The sequence below is a fragment of the Musca autumnalis genome, unplaced genomic scaffold, assembly GCF_047663935.1.
Source record: "Musca autumnalis isolate F117 unplaced genomic scaffold, ASM4766393v1 scaffold_4, whole genome shotgun sequence".
NCBI lineage: Eukaryota > Metazoa > Arthropoda > Insecta > Diptera > Muscidae > Musca > Musca autumnalis.
Genome location: NW_027411977.1, coordinates 18,799,242 through 18,816,532, shown reverse-complemented (window position 1 = coordinate 18,816,532; position 17,291 = coordinate 18,799,242). Strand labels below are relative to the sequence as shown.

The 17,291-nt window shown below is 34.5% G+C and overlaps 1 protein-coding gene across 1 annotated transcript in view; it reads left to right on the top strand.

Annotated features, from left to right (window-relative positions):
- The window catches only part of LOC141401887 (uncharacterized), a 176,374-nt gene that overhangs the window by 1,767 nt on the left and 157,316 nt on the right, over window positions 1-17,291 (top strand). The window lies entirely within an intron of this gene.

The window sequence follows — 17,291 nt, the reverse complement described above, 5'->3', positions numbered from 1 at the left end:
GAGATGTAACGTGACCGTTTTATATACCCCTACACGCATTCATTTCCATCAACTACAAGTGCACAGTTAGCATAGTGGATACATTTAACTTCAGTGTAATTAACTACAATCACTTTTACACAACAATTCTCATTCACTCCGCATAACTACCCGAATATGTATTCTGGTTTTATTCACCGAAGTGGTCAATCACCAGCCGAACAAAGTACGAATAGACGTGTGGCTCGTCCGCAGTCTACCATACTAGTTAGCCACGATTCGATCCAGCTCATAGCAAGCTCTCAGCTCTTAGCAAGCTCCCAGCTCATAGCAAGCTCTCAGCGCTTAGCACGCTCCCAGCTCTTAGCAAGCTCTCAGCGCTTAGCACGCTCCCAGCTCTTAGCAAGCTCACAGCTCTTAGCAAGCTCCCAGCTCTTAGAAGGCTCACAGCTCTTAGCAAGCTCCCAGCTCCTAGCAAGCTCACAGCTCTTAGCAAGCTCCCAGCTCATAGCAAGCTCTCAGCTCTTAGCCAGCTCCCAGCTCACAGTCAGCTCAAGCTCATAGCCAGCTCCATGCTCTTAGCCAGCTCGCATTAACCGATCTCTTCCCCCACAGCAACCCGAGCCGAGTCACACACCCGACGACTGCCGACAGCAACCCGAATACGACAGAGCCGAGCCACATACCCGAGGATTGCCAATGAACCGACAGCAACCTGAATACCGCTGAGCCGAGCCGAGCCACATACCCAACGAACCGACAGCAACCCGAATGCCACAGAGCCGAGCCATATACCCGAAGATTGCTAAAAAGCCGACGACAATCCGAGCACTACCAAGCCGAGTCACACACACGACGATTGCCAATGAGCCGACAGTAACCCGAATACTACAGAGCCGAACACACACACACACACGACGATTGTCAACGAGCCGACAGTAATCCGAATATTACAGAGCCGAACACACACACGACGATTGTCAACGAGCCGACAACGATCCGAACACCACAGAGCCGAGCCATACATCCGACGACTGCCGAGTTGACAGTCACCCGAATAGCCGACAGCATCCGAATACATCAGAGCCGACGCAAACATACACGATTGCCATCGAGTCGACAACAACAACCCGGCTACCATCGAGCCTATTACAACAACGCAATTGGCACTGATTATCAACACACACATCTCATCCATATTCCTCACACATACTGTTCGTCTATCCAACACCAAGAGTTTTATAATAAACATTGAAATTGTAAACACTCGTGTTTTACTTAAGGTTTGTGGGTCCTTAGGTCGACCCTGGCAGCGACTGAGCTTACCTCAGCCCTAGACAAAACCACTCGTTATAGGCTTTAGACCTGGCAAGTCCACCATTGACCAGATATTTACCCTGAGGCAAATCCTGGAGAAGACCCAAGAGATGCAGATCGACACATATCACCTTTTTGTCGATTATAAAGCAGCATTCGACAGTCCCCTCCGATCAAAGGAATTCCATGCAATGTCTGAATTTGGTATCCCCGCAAAGCTCATCTGGCTATGTAAGATGACTTCAACTGATACTAGGTCCTCAGTTAAAATTGGAAATAACCTCTCCGAACAGTTCAGTACCAAAAGAGGTTTCAGACAAGGAGACAGCCTTTCGTGTGACCTATTTAACGTTTTGCTGGAAAAGGTAATACCAGATGCAAATGTCAAAAGAAATGGCACAATTTACACCAATAGCCACATGTTACTTGCTTATGCTGATGACATACACATCATGGGACGATCAGTAAAGGAAGTAACTGATACCTTTAGGAAGGTACAAGCAGAATCTGCGAAAGTGGGTCTGGCGGTAAACGGCGAAAAGACCAAATTGATGGTGTCGATGCGCAAAGCGTCCATAGAGCTCTGGCCAACTGTGGAAGTTGTTACCTATCATTTTGAGGTAGTTAAAAACTTCGTCTACCTCGGCACTGCCATAAACACAACAAACAACATCAGTTGTGAAATAAGAAGAAGAATTGTATTGGCCTATGGTTTAAGTAAGCAATTTAAAAACAAAGCCACATCTCGTCAAACAAAAATAACACTATACAAAACACTGATACCATCCGTGCTAATGTATGGCTCCGAAGCATGGGTACTTGCGCCTAAGCTTCGATGGAGCATACAAGTGGATGAAGAAATGAAAAGGCGCGGTATTCCAGAAAGCGAAGCACTAAACAGAGAGAATTGGAGATCTTTTCTTAGTTCGGCCTATGGAACAAATGTTCTGTAATGTGCCAGCTAAGTAAATAAGTAAATAACCGGATCACACTATCTGTATCTGTTACCGGATTTCCCTGTTCGTCTCTACAGGAGGACTTCAAACTGGCTCATGTACATCTCGTTTCTATTTCTCTTTTTTTCTTGCGGAAAACACGTTTCTCTTTTTCTAACGATACCTCTCGTTGCTACGTATTGCCACTGATTGTAGAGTAGCCCTATATGCCATATTTTTCTCGTCGGTAGCGATACGACACTGCAGGTCATACCATGCGTTCCTTGGTGACGGCATCGGGTATCCAGTTATGAATTTTGTTCTTGTTTGCACTGAGTGAGCAATACTTTGACACTGTGTTGATATGCTATCGGAATGGGGAGTGCTTTCATTAACCCACTTATCGCCGAGATTTTTTTTTGCGAGAAAACTTAAAATTTTTTTTATGAAAATTATAATTTTGACTTTTTTAACATTTTATAAATAGCTTGGGTTTTAGGCTAATTGCGTGGAAATGCGTACGTCAAATGAAGCGTTATAAGCGTGAAATGACAGATAACAGACAATACTATAACAAAATCCAAAAAACCCCACAAAAATATTCGAAAAAACCAGAGTTTTTCGTAATTTTTTGCAACAATTTTTTGTGACGTTTAAACGACCAGTGGCTTTATCTGGGCTAAGCAGTTGGACCAGCTATCTGTTGTGATTGCAGCTTATCGATATCCAACTTCCGTGTTATGTATGTTCGTACTTCATTTTCTACGTTTTATCGGATACGTACCTACGCTGCAGCAAGGTGATAATCCGAATCAATTTTTGGTCCTCGGAAAGATCTTATATCCAACACGCTCGATGAATGCTTCCATCTACCATCGTATTTCCTGTAGGGCGGTAATATCGGCCTTGTACTTTTCAAGTGCATCTACCAAACTGCACGAAATTCCCATGTGCAGATTCGCAGGTAGCGGGGGTCATCAATTTAGATGTTTTTTTTTCTTTTTGGAGTGGTATGTTATTAACCCAAGCCAAGTTTGTATTGTTCTTCTGGTTAAACATTCGGCACATGTTAGCTCACTACTTTTAGGGGTGTTAAAGACAGCTACCCAGGTGATACCACGGGGAGGTCAGTATCCACTAGAGATCAAAGAGGGGCCACGATAAGTTATTTTTCATTGTAAAACCGGTCTGGACCGTTGCTTGGTTTCTTTCACTCCGCCACGGGACACTTTCATCTTTAAGGTTGGTTGTTTTAAAAATCCTCAATTTCGAACCTAGAACATACAACGAGTATTAGTAGGAATTGAAGCATCCAAATATCAGCTCTTGTTGCTTTCCAGAACTTATCAACAGTTTTTTTTTATATTTGTTATGGAATAACAACATCCCAACATGGCATTCTTTTTTTCTACGGGCATTTTGAAAAATTTTTTGACAGGTGAAACGGAACAAAATATGATATCCACGCCTACGCTCTTAAGTAACAAATAACTCGCAATTCAAAAGACAAATCCCTTAAAGAGAACTCGAAGTGACCAATAAATTCCTTCATTTTACAAAATTCTCAGAAATTGCCAAACGTGTTCTACTTTATTTTTCTTTTCATCTTTTATTTTTTGTTTTTTCTCATTTTGCTCCTGCCTTGGAAAGGGTCTTGTTATGTAAACTTGAAATACATTTATTGCTTTATTTTTTCTCATAAACTACTTTCGTCTGTTTCATAAAAAGGTACGTGTAATTTTGAATTTGCTATCTTCCTGCCAAAATAATACTACCATTGATTCTATTTCTGGTTGGCTTATTTATATGCTGCCCTTTTCACAGATCTTCATTTATTGAAAGAGCACAAACATCCCAAGGGGTTGGTTGTTAAATTATTGAGCTATTTGCAACGATTGACCAAATTCTAAAACCATTTTTGTTTCCTGTTTCCCGTTTCGTAGGCTAACAATTTTAGGAATTTATTGTTTGTTATTTGCCAGGAATGAAAACTTTGTTCTGGTAAATGTTCTGTCTGACTCTATACAAGGATTTTGTTTTTATCATATTTGGAGTTACTAAACAGAAATGTTTTGAAAATTATTATATTTAAATTTATTATTGTTATAGTTAACGTGCATAGGTTCTGAATTTTTCAGCCCGTATAAAAGCAACACGTAATATCATATTTCTTAGTAAATTGTTTGAACATGAAAATGAAACGAATTAACCTTTTACCCGTAAGACATTGAAATCGTCTTTGAAGTAAATTTAGAAAAGATTTATGAATATTGTAGCAACATCTCTTGAATAATAAGTAAAAATTAAATATATGTATAAATATGGTATACAAATGTGTATAAGTATTTGATTTTGTACGTAGGCGAAATATATTTTTATTTTTAAACAATATTTTTGAAGAATACTTTTTCCAACACCTACCTAAGCGTGAATTTTTTACCAAATGCGTGGATTTTTTAAATAAATTTAAAAGGCGTGGATTTTTTAAAGAAGATTTTTTCCAAGCCCCGCCATAAACGTGGATTTTTTAAAGAATATTTTTTCCAAGCCCTACCATAAACGTGGATTTTTTTAAGAATATTTTTCCAAATCCTACCATAAACGTGGATTTTTTAAAGAATATTTTTTCCAAGCCCTACCAAACGCGTGGATTTTTTTGAAGAATATTTTTTTCCAAGCCCTACCAAAAGCGTGGATTTTTTTGAAGAATATTTTTTTCTTAGCCCAACCAAAAGCGTGGATTTTTTAAAGAATATTTTTTCCAAGCCCTACTAAAAGCGTGGATTTTTTAAAGAATATTTTTTCCAAGCCTTACTTAAGGCATGGATTTTTTAAAGAATATTTTTTCCAAGCCCTACCAAAGGCGTGGATTTTTTAAAGGCGTGGATTTTTTAAAGAATATTTTTTCCAAGCCCTACTAAAGGCGTGGATTTTTTAAAGAATATTTTTTCCAAGCCCTACTAAAGGCGTGAATTTTTTAAAGAATATTTTTTCCAAGCCCTACTAAAGGCGTGGATTTTTTAAAGAATATTTTTTCCAAGCCCTACTAAAGGCGTGGATTTTTTAAAGAATATTTTTTCCAAGCCCTACTAAAGGCGTCGATTTTTTAAGGAATATTTTTTCCAAGCCCTACTAAAGGCGTGGATTTTTTAAAGAATATGTTTTCCAAGCCCTACTAAATGCGTCGATTTTTTAAAGAATATTTTTTCCAAGCCCTACTAAAGGCGTCGATTTTTTAAAGAATATTTTTTCCAAGCCCTACTAAAGGCGTGGATTTTTTAAAGAATATTTTTTCCAAGCCCTACTAAAGGCGTGGATTTTTTAAAGAATATTTTTTCCAAGCTCTACCAAAGGCGTGGATTTTTTAAAGAATATTTTTTCCAAGCCCTACCAAAGGCGTGGATTTTTTAAAGAATATTTTTTCCAAGCCCTACCAATGGCGTGGATTTTTTAAATAATATTTTTTCCAAGCCCTACCAAAGGCGTGGATTTTTTAAAGAATATTTTTTCCAAGCTCTACCAAAGGCGTGGATTTTTTAAAGAATATTTTTTCCAAGCTCTACCAAAGGCGTGGATTTTTTTAAGAATATTTTTTCCAAGCTCTACCAAAGGCGTGGATTTTTTAAAGAATATTTTTTCCAAGCCCTACCAAAGGCGTGGATTTTTTAAAGAATATTTTTTCCAAGCCCTACCAAAGGCGTGGATTTTTTAAAGAATATTTTTTCCAAGCCCTACCAAAGGCGTGGATTTTTTAAAGAATATTTTTTCCAAACCCTACTAAAGGCGTGGATTTTTTAAACAATATTTTTTCCAAGCCCTACTAAAGGCGTGGATTTTTTAAACAATATTTTTTCCAAGCCCTACTAAAGGCGTGGATTTTTTAAACAATATTTTTTCCAAGCCCTACTAAAGGCGTGGATTTTTTAAACAATATTTTTTCCAAGCCCTACTAAAGGCGTGGATTTTTTAAACAATATTTTTTCCAAGCCCTACTAAAGGCGTGGATTTTTTAAACAATATTTTTTCCAAGCCCTACTAAAGGCGTGGATTTTTTAAACAATATTTTTTCCAAGCCCTACTAAAGGCGTGGATTTTTTAAACAATATTTTTTCCAAGCCCTACTAAAGGCGTGGATTTTTTAAACAATATTTTTTCCAAGCCCTACTAAAGGCGTGGATTTTTTAAACAATATTTTTTCCAAGAATATTTTTTAAACAATATTTTTTCCAAGCCCTACTAAAGGCGTGGATTTTTTAAACAATATTTTTTCCAAGCCCTACTAAAGGCGTGGATTTTTTAAACAATATTTTTTCCAAGCCCTACTAAAGGCGTGGATTTTTTAAACAATATTTTTTCCAAGCCCTACTAAAGGCGTGGATTTTTTAAACAATATTTTTTCCAAGCCCTACTAAAGGCGTGGATTTTTTAAACAATATTTTTTCCAAGCCCTACTAAAGGCGTGGATTTTTTAAACAATATTTTTTCCAAGCCCTACTAAAGGCGTGGATTTTTTAAACAATATTTTTTCCAAGCCCTACTAAAGGCGTGGATTTTTTAAACAATATTTTTTCCAAGCCCTACTAAAGGCGTGGATTTTTTAAACAATATTTTTTCCAAGCCCTACTAAAGGCGTGGATTTTTTAAACAATATTTTTTCCAAGCCCTACTAAAGGCGTGGATTTTTTAAACAATATTTTTTCCAAGCCCTACTAAAGGCGTGGATTTTTTAAACAATATTTTTTCCAAGCCCTACCAAAGGCGTGGATTTTTTAAAGAATATTTTTTCCAAGCCCTACCAAAGGCGTGGATTTTTTAAAGAATATTTTTTCCAAGCCCTACCAAAGGCGTGGATTTTTTAAAGAATATTTTTTCCAAGCCTTACTTAAGGCATGGATTTTTTAAAGAATATTTTTTCCAAGCCCCACCAAAGGCGTGGATTTTTTAAAGAATATTTTTTCCAAGCCCCACCAAAGGCGTGGATTTTTTAAAGAATATTTTTTCCAAGCCCTACCAATGGCGTGGATTTTTTAAAGAATATTTTTTCCAAGCCCTACCAAAGGCGTGGATTTTTTAAAGAATATTTTTTCCAAGCCCTACCAAAGGCGTGGATTTTTTAAAGAATATTTTTTCCAAGCTCTACCAAAGGCGTGGATTTTTTAAAGAATATTTTTTCCAAGCTCTACCAAAGGCGTGGATTTTTTAAAGAATATTTTTTCCAAGCCCTACCAAAGGCGTGGATTTTTTAAACAATATTTTTTCCAAGCCCTACCAAAGGCGTGGATTTTTTTAAGAATATTTTTTCCAAGCCCTACCAAAGTCGTGGATTTTTTTAAGAATATTTTTTCCAAGCTCTACCAAAGGCGTGGATTTTTTAAAGAATATTTTTTCCAAGCCCTACCAAAGGCGTGGATTTTTTAAAGAATATTTTTTCCAAGCCCTACCAAAGGCGTGGATTTTTTAAAGAATATTTTTTCCAAGCCCTACCAAAGGCGTGGATTTTTTAAGAATATTTTTTCCTACCAAAGGCGTGGATTTTTTAAACAATATTTTTTCCAAGCCCTACTAAAGGCGTGGATTTTTTAAACAATATTTTTTCCAAGCCCTACTAAAGGCGTGGATTTTTTAAACAATATTTTTTCCAAGCCCTACTAAAGGCGTGGATTTTTTAAACAATATTTTTTCCAAGCCCTACTAAAGGCGTGGATTTTTTAAACAATATTTTTTCCAAGCCCTACTAAAGGCGTGGATTTTTTAAACAATATTTTTTCCAAGCCCTACTAAAGGCGTGGATTTTTTAAACAATATTTTTTCCAAGCCCTACTAAAGGCGTGGATTTTTTAAACAATATTTTTTCCAAGCCCTACTAAAGGCGTGGATTTTTTAAACAATATTTTTTCCAAGCCCTACTAAAGGCGTGGATTTTTTAAACAATATTTTTTCCAAGCCCTACTAAAGGCGTGGATTTTTTAAACAATATTTTTTCCAAGCCCTACTAAAGGCGTGGATTTTTTAAACAATATTTTTTCCAAGCCCTACTAAAGGCGTGGATTTTTTAAACAATATTTTTTCCAAGCCCTACTAAAGGCGTGGATTTTTTAAACAATATTTTTTCCAAGCCCTACTAAAGGCGTGGATTTTTTAAACAATATTTTTTCCAAGCCCTACTAAGGCGTGGATTTTTTAAACAATATTTTTTCCAAGCCCTACTAAAGGCGTGGATTTTTTAAACAATATTTTTTCCAAGCCCTACTAAAGGCGTGGATTTTTTAAACAATATTTTTTCCAAGCCCTACTAAAGGCGTGGATTTTTTAAACAATATTTTTTCCAAGCCCTACTAAAGGCGTGGATTTTTAAAGAATATTTTTTCCAAGCCCTACTAAAGGCGTGGATTTTTTAAATAATATTTTTTCCAAGCCCTACTAAAGGCGTGGATTTTTTAAAGAATAATTTTTCCAAGCCCTACTAAAAACGTGGATTTTTTAAAGAATATTTTTTCCAAGCCCTACTAAAGGCGTGGATTTTTTAAAGAATACTTTTTCCAAGGCCTACTAAAGGCGTGGATTTTTTAAAGAATATTTTATCCAAGCCCTACTAAAGGCGTGGATTTTTTAAAGAATATTTTTTCCAAGCTCTACCAAAGGCGTGGATTTTTTAAAGAATATTTTTTCCAAGCTCTACCAAAGGCGTGGATTTTTTAAAGAATATTTTTTCCAAGCCCTACCAAAGGCGTGGATTTTTTAAACAATATTTTTTCCAAGCCCTACCAAAGGCGTGGATTTTTTTAAGAATATTTTTTCCAAGCCCTACCAAAGTCGTGGATTTTTTTAAGAATATTTTTTCCAAGCTCTACCAAAGGCGTGGATTTTTTAAAGAATATTTTTTCCAAGCCCTACCAAAGGCGTGGATTTTTTAAAGAATATTTTTTCCAAGCCCTACCAAAGGCGTGGATTTTTTAAAGAATATTTTTTCCAAGCCCTACCAAAGGCGTGGATTTTTTAAGAATATTTTTTCCTACCAAAGGCGTGGATTTTTTAAACAATATTTTTTCCAAGCCCTACTAAAGGCGTGGATTTTTTAAACAATATTTTTTCCAAGCCCTACTAAAGGCGTGGATTTTTTAAACAATATTTTTTCCAAGCCCTACTAAAGGCGTGGATTTTTTAAACAATATTTTTTCCAAGCCCTACTAAAGGCGTGGATTTTTTAAACAATATTTTTTCCAAGCCCTACTAAAGGCGTGGATTTTTTAAACAATATTTTTTCCAAGCCCTACTAAAGGCGTGGATTTTTTAAACAATATTTTTTCCAAGCCCTACTAAAGGCGTGGATTTTTTAAACAATATTTTTTCCAAGCCCTACTAAAGGCGTGGATTTTTTAAACAATATTTTTTCCAAGCCCTACTAAAGGCGTGGATTTTTTAAACAATATTTTTTCCAAGCCCTACTAAAGGCGTGGATTTGTTAAACAATATTTTTTCCAAGCCCTACTAAAGGCGTGGATTTTTTAAACAATATTTTTTCCAAGCCCTACTAAAGGCGTGGATTTTTTAAACAATATTTTTTCCAAGCCCTACTAAAGGCGTGGATTTTTTAAACAATATTTTTTCCAAGCCCTACTAAAGGCGTGGATTTTTTAAACAATATTTTTTCCAAGCCCTACTAAAGGCGTGGATTTTTTAAACAATATTTTTTCCAAGCCCTACTAAAGGCGTGGATTTTTTAAACAATATTTTTTCCAAGCCCTACTAAAGGCGTGGATTTTTTAAACAATATTTTTTCCAAGCCCTACTAAAGGCGTGGATTTTTTAAACAATATTTTTTCCAAGCCCTACTAAAGGCGTGGATTTTTAAAGAATATTTTTTCCAAGCCCTACTAAAGGCGTGGATTTTTTAAATAATATTTTTTCCAAGCCCTACTAAAGGCGTGGATTTTTTAAAGAATAATTTTTCCAAGCCCTACTAAAAACGTGGATTTTTTAAAGAATATTTTTTCCAAGCCCTACTAAAGGCGTGGATTTTTTAAAGAATATTTTTTCCAAGCCCTACTAAAGGCGTGGATTTTTTAAAGAATATTTTATCCAAGCCCTACTAAAGGCGTGGATTTTTTAAAGAATATTTTTTCCAAGCCCTACTAAAGGCGTGGATTTTTTAAAGAATATTTTTTCCAAGCCCTACTAAAGGCGTAGATTTTTTAAAGAATATTTTTTCCAAGCCCTGCTAAAGGCGTGGATTTTTTAAAGAATATTTTTTCCAAGCCCTGCTAAAGGCATGGATTTTTTAAAGAATATTTTTTCGAAGCCCTACTAAAGGCGTCGATTTTTCAAAGAATATTTTTTCCAGGCCTTCTTAAGGCGTGGATTTTTTAAAGAATATTTTTTCCAAGCCCTACTAAAGGCGTGGATTTTTTAAAGAATATTTTTTCCAAGCCCTACTAAAGGCGTAGATTTTTTAAAGAATATTTTTTCCAAGCCCTACTAAAGGCGTGGATTTTTTAAAGAATATTTTTTCCAAGCCCTGCTAAAGGCGTGGATTTTTTAAAGAATATTTTTTCCAAGCCCTGCTAAAGGCATGGATTTTTTAAAGAATATTTTTTCGAAGCCCTACTAAAGGCGTCGATTTTTTAAAGAATATTTTTTCCAAGCCCTGCTAAAGGCGTGGATTTTTTAAAGAATATTTTTTCCAAGCCCTGCTAAAGGCATGGATTTTTTAAAGAATATTTTTTCGAAGCCCTACTAAAGGCGTGGATTTTTTAAAGAATATTTTTTCCAAGCCCTACTAAAAACGTGGATTTTTTAAAGAATATTTTTTCCAAGCCCTACTAAAGGCGTGGATTTTTTAAAGAATATTTTTTCCAAGTCCTACTAAAGGCGTGGATTTTTTAAAGAATATTTTTCCAAGCCCTACTAAAGACGTGGATTTTTTTAAGAATATTTTTTCCAAGCCCTACTAAAGGCGTGGATTTTTTAAAGAATATTTTTTCCAAGCCCTACTAAAGGCGTGGATTTTTTAAAGAATATTTTTTCCAAGCCCTACTAAAGGCGTGGATTTTTTAAAGAATATTTTTTCCAAGCCCTGCTAAAGGCGTGGATTTTTTAAAGAATATTTTTCCAAGCCCTACTAAAGACGTGGATTTTTTAAAGAATATTTTTTCCAAGCCCTACTAAAGGCGTGGATTTTTTAAAGAATATTTTTTCCAAGCCCTACTAAAGGCGTGGATTTTTTAAAGAATATTTTTTCCAAGCCCTGCTAAAGGCGTGGATTTTTTAAAGAATATTTTTCCAAGCCCTACTAAAGACGTGGATTTTCTAAAGAATATTTTTTCCAAGCCCTACTAAAGGCGTGGATTTTTAAAGAATATTTTTTCCAAGCCCTACTAAAGGCGTGGATTTTTTAAAGAATATTTTTTCCAAGCCCTACTAAAGGCGTGGATATTTTAAAGAATATTTTTTCCAAGCCCTACTAAAGGCGTGGATTTTTTAAAGAATATTTTTTCCAAGCCTTACTAAAGGCGTGGATTTTTTAAAGAATATTTTTTCCAAGCCCTACTAAAGCCGTGGATTTTTTAAAGAATTTTTTTTCCAAGCCCTACTAAAGGCGTGGATTTTTTAAAGAATATTTTTTCCAAGCCCTACTAAAGCCGTGGATTTTTTAAAGAATATTTTTTCCAAGCCCTACTAAAGGCGTGGATTTTTTAAAGAATATTTTTTCCAAGCCCTACTAAAGCCGTGGATTTTTTAAAGAATATTTTTTCCAAGCCCTACTAAAGGCATGGATTTTTTAAAGAATATTTTTTCCAAGCCCTACTAAAGGCGTGGATTTTTTAAAGAATATTTTTTCCAAGCCCTACTAAAGGCGTGGATTTTTTAAAGAATATTTTTTCCAAGCCCTACTAAAGGCGTGGATTTTTAAAGAATATTTTTTCCAAGCCCTACTAAAGGCGTGGATTTTTTAAAGAATATTTTTTCCAAGCCCTACTAAAGGCGTGGATTTTTTAAAGAATATTTTTTCCAAGCCCTACTAAAGGCGTGGATTTTTTAAAGAATATTTTTTCCAAGCCCTACTAAAGGCGTGGATTTTTTAAAGAATATTTTTTCCAAGCCCTACTAAAGGCGTGGATTTTTTAAAGAATATTTTTTCCAAGCCCTACTAAAGGCGTGGATTTTTTAAAGAATATTTTTTCCAAGCCCTACTAAAGGCGTGGATTTTTTAAAGAATATTTTTTCCAAGCCCTACTAAAGGCGTGGATTTTTTAAACAATATTTTTTCCAAGCCCTACTAAAGGCGTGGATTTTTTAAACAATATTTTTTCCAAGCCCTACTAAAGGCGTGGATTTTTTAAACAATATTTTTTCCAAGCCCTACTAAAGGCGTGGATTTTTTAAACAATATTTTTTCCAAGCCCTACTAAAGGCGTGGATTTTTTAAACAATATTTTTTCCAAGCCCTACTAAAGGCGTGGATTTTTTAAACAATATTTTTTCCAAGCCCTACTAAAGGCGTGGATTTTTTAAAGAATATTTTTTCCAAGCCCTACTAAAGGCGTGGATTTTTTAAACAATATTTTTTCCAAGCCCTACTAAAGGCGTGGATTTTTTAAACAATATTTTTTCCAAGCCCTACTAAAGGCGTGGATTTTTTAAAGAATATTTTTTCCAAGCCCTACTAAAGGCGTGGATTTTTTAAAGAATATTTTTTCTTAGCCCAACCAAAAGCGTGGATTTTTTAAAGAATATTTTTTCCAAGCCCTACTAAAGGCGTGGATTTTTTAAAGAATATTTTTTCCAAGCCCTACTAAAGGCGTGGATTTTTTAAAGAATATTTTTTCCAAGCCCTACTAAAGGCGTGGATTTTTTAAACAATATTTTTTCCAAGCCCTACTAAAGGCGTGGATTTTTTAAACAATATTTTTTCCAAGCCCTACTAAAGGCGTGGATTTTTTAAACAATATTTTTTCCAAGCCCTACTAAAGGCGTGGATTTTTTAAACAATATTTTTTCCAAGCCCTACTAAAGGCGTGGATTTTTTAAAGAATATTTTTTCCAAGCCCTACTAAAGGCGTGGATTTTTTAAAGAATATTTTTTCCAAGCCCTACTAAAGGCGTGGATTTTTTAAACAATATTTTTTCCAAGCCCTACTAAAGGCGTGGATTTTTTAAAGAATATTTTTTCCAAGCCCTACTAAAGGCGTGGATTTTTTAAAGAATATTTTTTCCAAGCCCTACTAAAGGCGTGGATTTTTTAAAGAATATTTTTTCCAAGCCCTACTAAAGGCGTGGATTTTTTAAAGAATATTTTTTCCAAGCCCTACTAAAGGCGTGGATTTTTTAAAGAATATTTTTTCCAAGCCCTACTAAAGGCGTGGATTTTTTAAAGAATATTTTTTCCAAGCCCTACTAAAGGCGTGGATTTTTTAAAGAATATTTTTTCCAAGCCCTACTAAAGGCGTGGATTTTTTAAAGAATATTTTTTCCAAGCCCTACTAAAGGCGTGGATTTTTTAAAGAATATTTTTTCCAAGCCCTACTAAAGGCGTGGATTTTTTAAAGAATATTTTTTCCAAGCCCTACTAAAGGCGTGGATTTTTTAAAGAATATTTTTTCCAAGCCCTACTAAAGGCGTGGATTTTTTAAAGAATATTTTTTCCAAGCCCTACTAAAGGCGTGGATTTTTTAAAGAATATTTTTTCCAAGCCCTACTAAAGGCGTGGATTTTTTAAAGAATATTTTTTCCAAGCCCTACTAAAGGCGTGGATTTTTTAAACAATATTTTTTCCAAGCCCTACTAAAGGCGTGGATTTTTTAAAGAATATTTTTTCCAAGCCCTACTAAAGGCGTGGATTTTTTAAAGAATATTTTTTCCAAGCCCTACTAAAGGCGTGGATTTTTTAAAGAATATTTTTTCCAAGCCCTACTAAAGGCGTGGATTTTTTAAAGAATATTTTTTCCAAGCCCTACTAAAGGCGTGGATTTTTTAAAGAATATTTTTTCCAAGCCCTACTAAAGGCGTGGATTTTTTAAAGTTCATTTTTACAAGACCTTTTATCTCTCTTTTCCAAAATCTTAGAAATCCACTATTATTGGATTTTTAATTTAATTTATTATTAATTAAAAGGAACCGCTGGAAGAGTCATTAGTTTTTTTAAGATTTTATGTTAATCAAGTTCATGTTGCCCTTTTCAATATTTCGTTGTATTGTAATAAATATTAACAACACTTGAGAGCTGTCAAGCATTTTATCATTACATTAGTAAGTGTGCATTCATATCTCATTATTGTTGGTCTAGCAGCCTAATTATTTTCGCAGAATTCATAATGAGTTCTTATTGAAAGTCAATTTGCCAAGGCATTGTTCTATTTTGCGCCAATGCAGCACATAATGAATGTCTGTCTAGCGTTGCTTCATTATGGCATAGACAAAGGCTTTAATGGCAGTGTGACTATTTATTTTGTAGCCAACACTTGACTGTTTGTCAAGCCATTATATAAAATAAGCTTACATGGTATATGTATTGGTATTGAACAAACAAACTTAAATGATTAAAGTTGGGCATACATTTTACTCTCAAAATTCTATAACCGTATATTGAGTAAGTTTTGAATTAATCATAAAGTTTCGTTATTAAATTTATAATTGATTTTAAGTTTCCGAAAAAAAAGTCCTTATTAATATCCTAAGCTACAACTCGTTTTAATATTTTGCACTTTCCGGCAGTAGCAGGGGTTGCAGCAGCAGTCAGATGTTGGCATAATTCACATGACTAGTTATAACTAATGCCGCAAATTCGTGTTCGCCTGCATCAGCATATGTTCAGTGTATTAAGTTGGAAAAATAGAGTGAAAGTGAGAGGATTAAGAATTTTGCACACACATACATATGCAAGTATAAACATTACCCTAACCTTATTCATACCCAAGTTTACAGACATTACTTGTGAACGAATTCATTCCAAAATTCTGGGAAATAACTGGATTTCCTCTTCCAAACCATGAAATATTTTTCGAGTACGTGTCATACAGAAACACACACAAATGACATGTGTAGTTTTCACATCACGTCGGAATTATGCATCACTGCGTTATGCATGATGGCTTGAACAATTTTCATGGTATTTGCAAATATTTTAATATACATATCTTATTTAAATAGAAGTTCAAAGTCTTTGAAGTTTATAGTGATTCAAATAGATGATATTAGCAGCTAAAATGAGGGAGAATTGCTAACTCAGACCCCATCCTGCTTATGATGACGTGTACTCACTTCCATTTAATTTGACTAAATTTGGAGACCATAGATGTTACCAAATTATAGATATTCGGGTATAAAACCCAAAATTTTTGGAAGTACCTCCGATAGTGATGATATTTCTCCATATCAACACGGAATTTAAACAAAATTAATATAGCCCCTCTTACTTCCAGTCTGGTACCTATTATTACCCACACACCAGATTACAAATTAAATTTTAGTCCAACTTTAATTAATTAAAAAATAATTTTCCAACTCTTGCCAGAAAAGAAAACATATTTTATATTAACAAACCATGTACATTTTTTAATAAATAATAAACTCGAATATATGAAACCAAAGTTCCCTAATTAATATAAACTAAGTTTTAGTTGTGGTTGCAACTTGCAAGAACAAAGTAGTTTGAGCTCGTTATAGCCATTGTAATAACTTGTTTATTCATCTATGAATTTTTATTTAACATGTTAATCGTGTATAATAAGGTATATTTCACAACATAAACTCAAACACACTGAGATAAGCATGTAGATTCGGAGAATTGTTATTTATACAGGTGGACGTCAGATAAACATCAAATGCTAGATGATGTTGATGATGATGCTATATTTATTTATTGCGTGCTTATGCACAAATTATTTTTTAGTTGTACCTGTGTGTACTTTTTTGTAATAATATTTAATTTTATTACAAAGAAAAACCTTATAAGTAACAAATTCATGTTTTGTAGAAATTAAAAAAAAGAACACATTGAGTCTTATTGGCACGTGTTGATTCCAATTGTTTGTGGGTGAAATGTTCTTAGGAGGAAGTACTATAAAATATATATGGTAACATGGGGCGCCTTCGCCACATTTTTGTTCAAAATGTTCTCATATCGACACAATTAAAGTTTTTCCAAATATTATTTTTGGTAAAAATATTAGCATATCTTGACTACAATTTTGATGTATAAATGATTATAATTTTCTTTTTAAAATATTATTTTTGAGAATTTACCAAATGTCTAAAAAGTGGCGAAGCCTCCCCACCCATGGGGTAGCTTCGCCATCGACATAGGGCATACATCAACGAACTCTACAACTGGCATTTACCATACTTCCTCCTCAAATATCAACATTATGCATAAAAGTAACATGTTTTCTATTTAATAATCAAAAATGATTCTAAAATTTACAAAAAGAAAGATATTCTAGCCGTTAATTGAAGTAGGTACCTTGAAATTAGGCATACAAATTAAAATATTGCCAAATTAGATAGGTTTACCACAATATTTGATTTAGACTTCACTATATAGTGTGGTATATCAGTAGCCGCCCCACCCCCCTACATTGTTCATAATATGAATATATTGATATTTAAAAATACTTTATTATGCAAATTATTTGGATTTATATTTTTCAGTAGTTGTCTATTAACGGTATAAAATATAATTTTGATATCACAAAAGGTATACAAGATATCACAAAATATACCTACCATGAATATTTTTCGCAATACCCCAAAAATATGAAACCGCGTTCATCAGCATCGTATATTTGATAGAAATGCCAACTTTTGGGAGATGAAAGATCTTCGATAAACTCACAATTTTCCCTTTAACAGCATTTCTCTAGCATAGTTTGGAAGAAAATCGGCGCTGGCAAAGGCGCCTCAGTGGCGAAGCCGCCCCAAGTTACCATATATATATATATAATAGAAATTTGTTTGTACGTTTGTTTGTTAGTTCGTTTGTGCCTTATAGACTCAAAAACCGCTGAACCGAATTTCCTGACATTTTTAGGGTATATTGCTACATCGCCTGGAATGAAAATATGC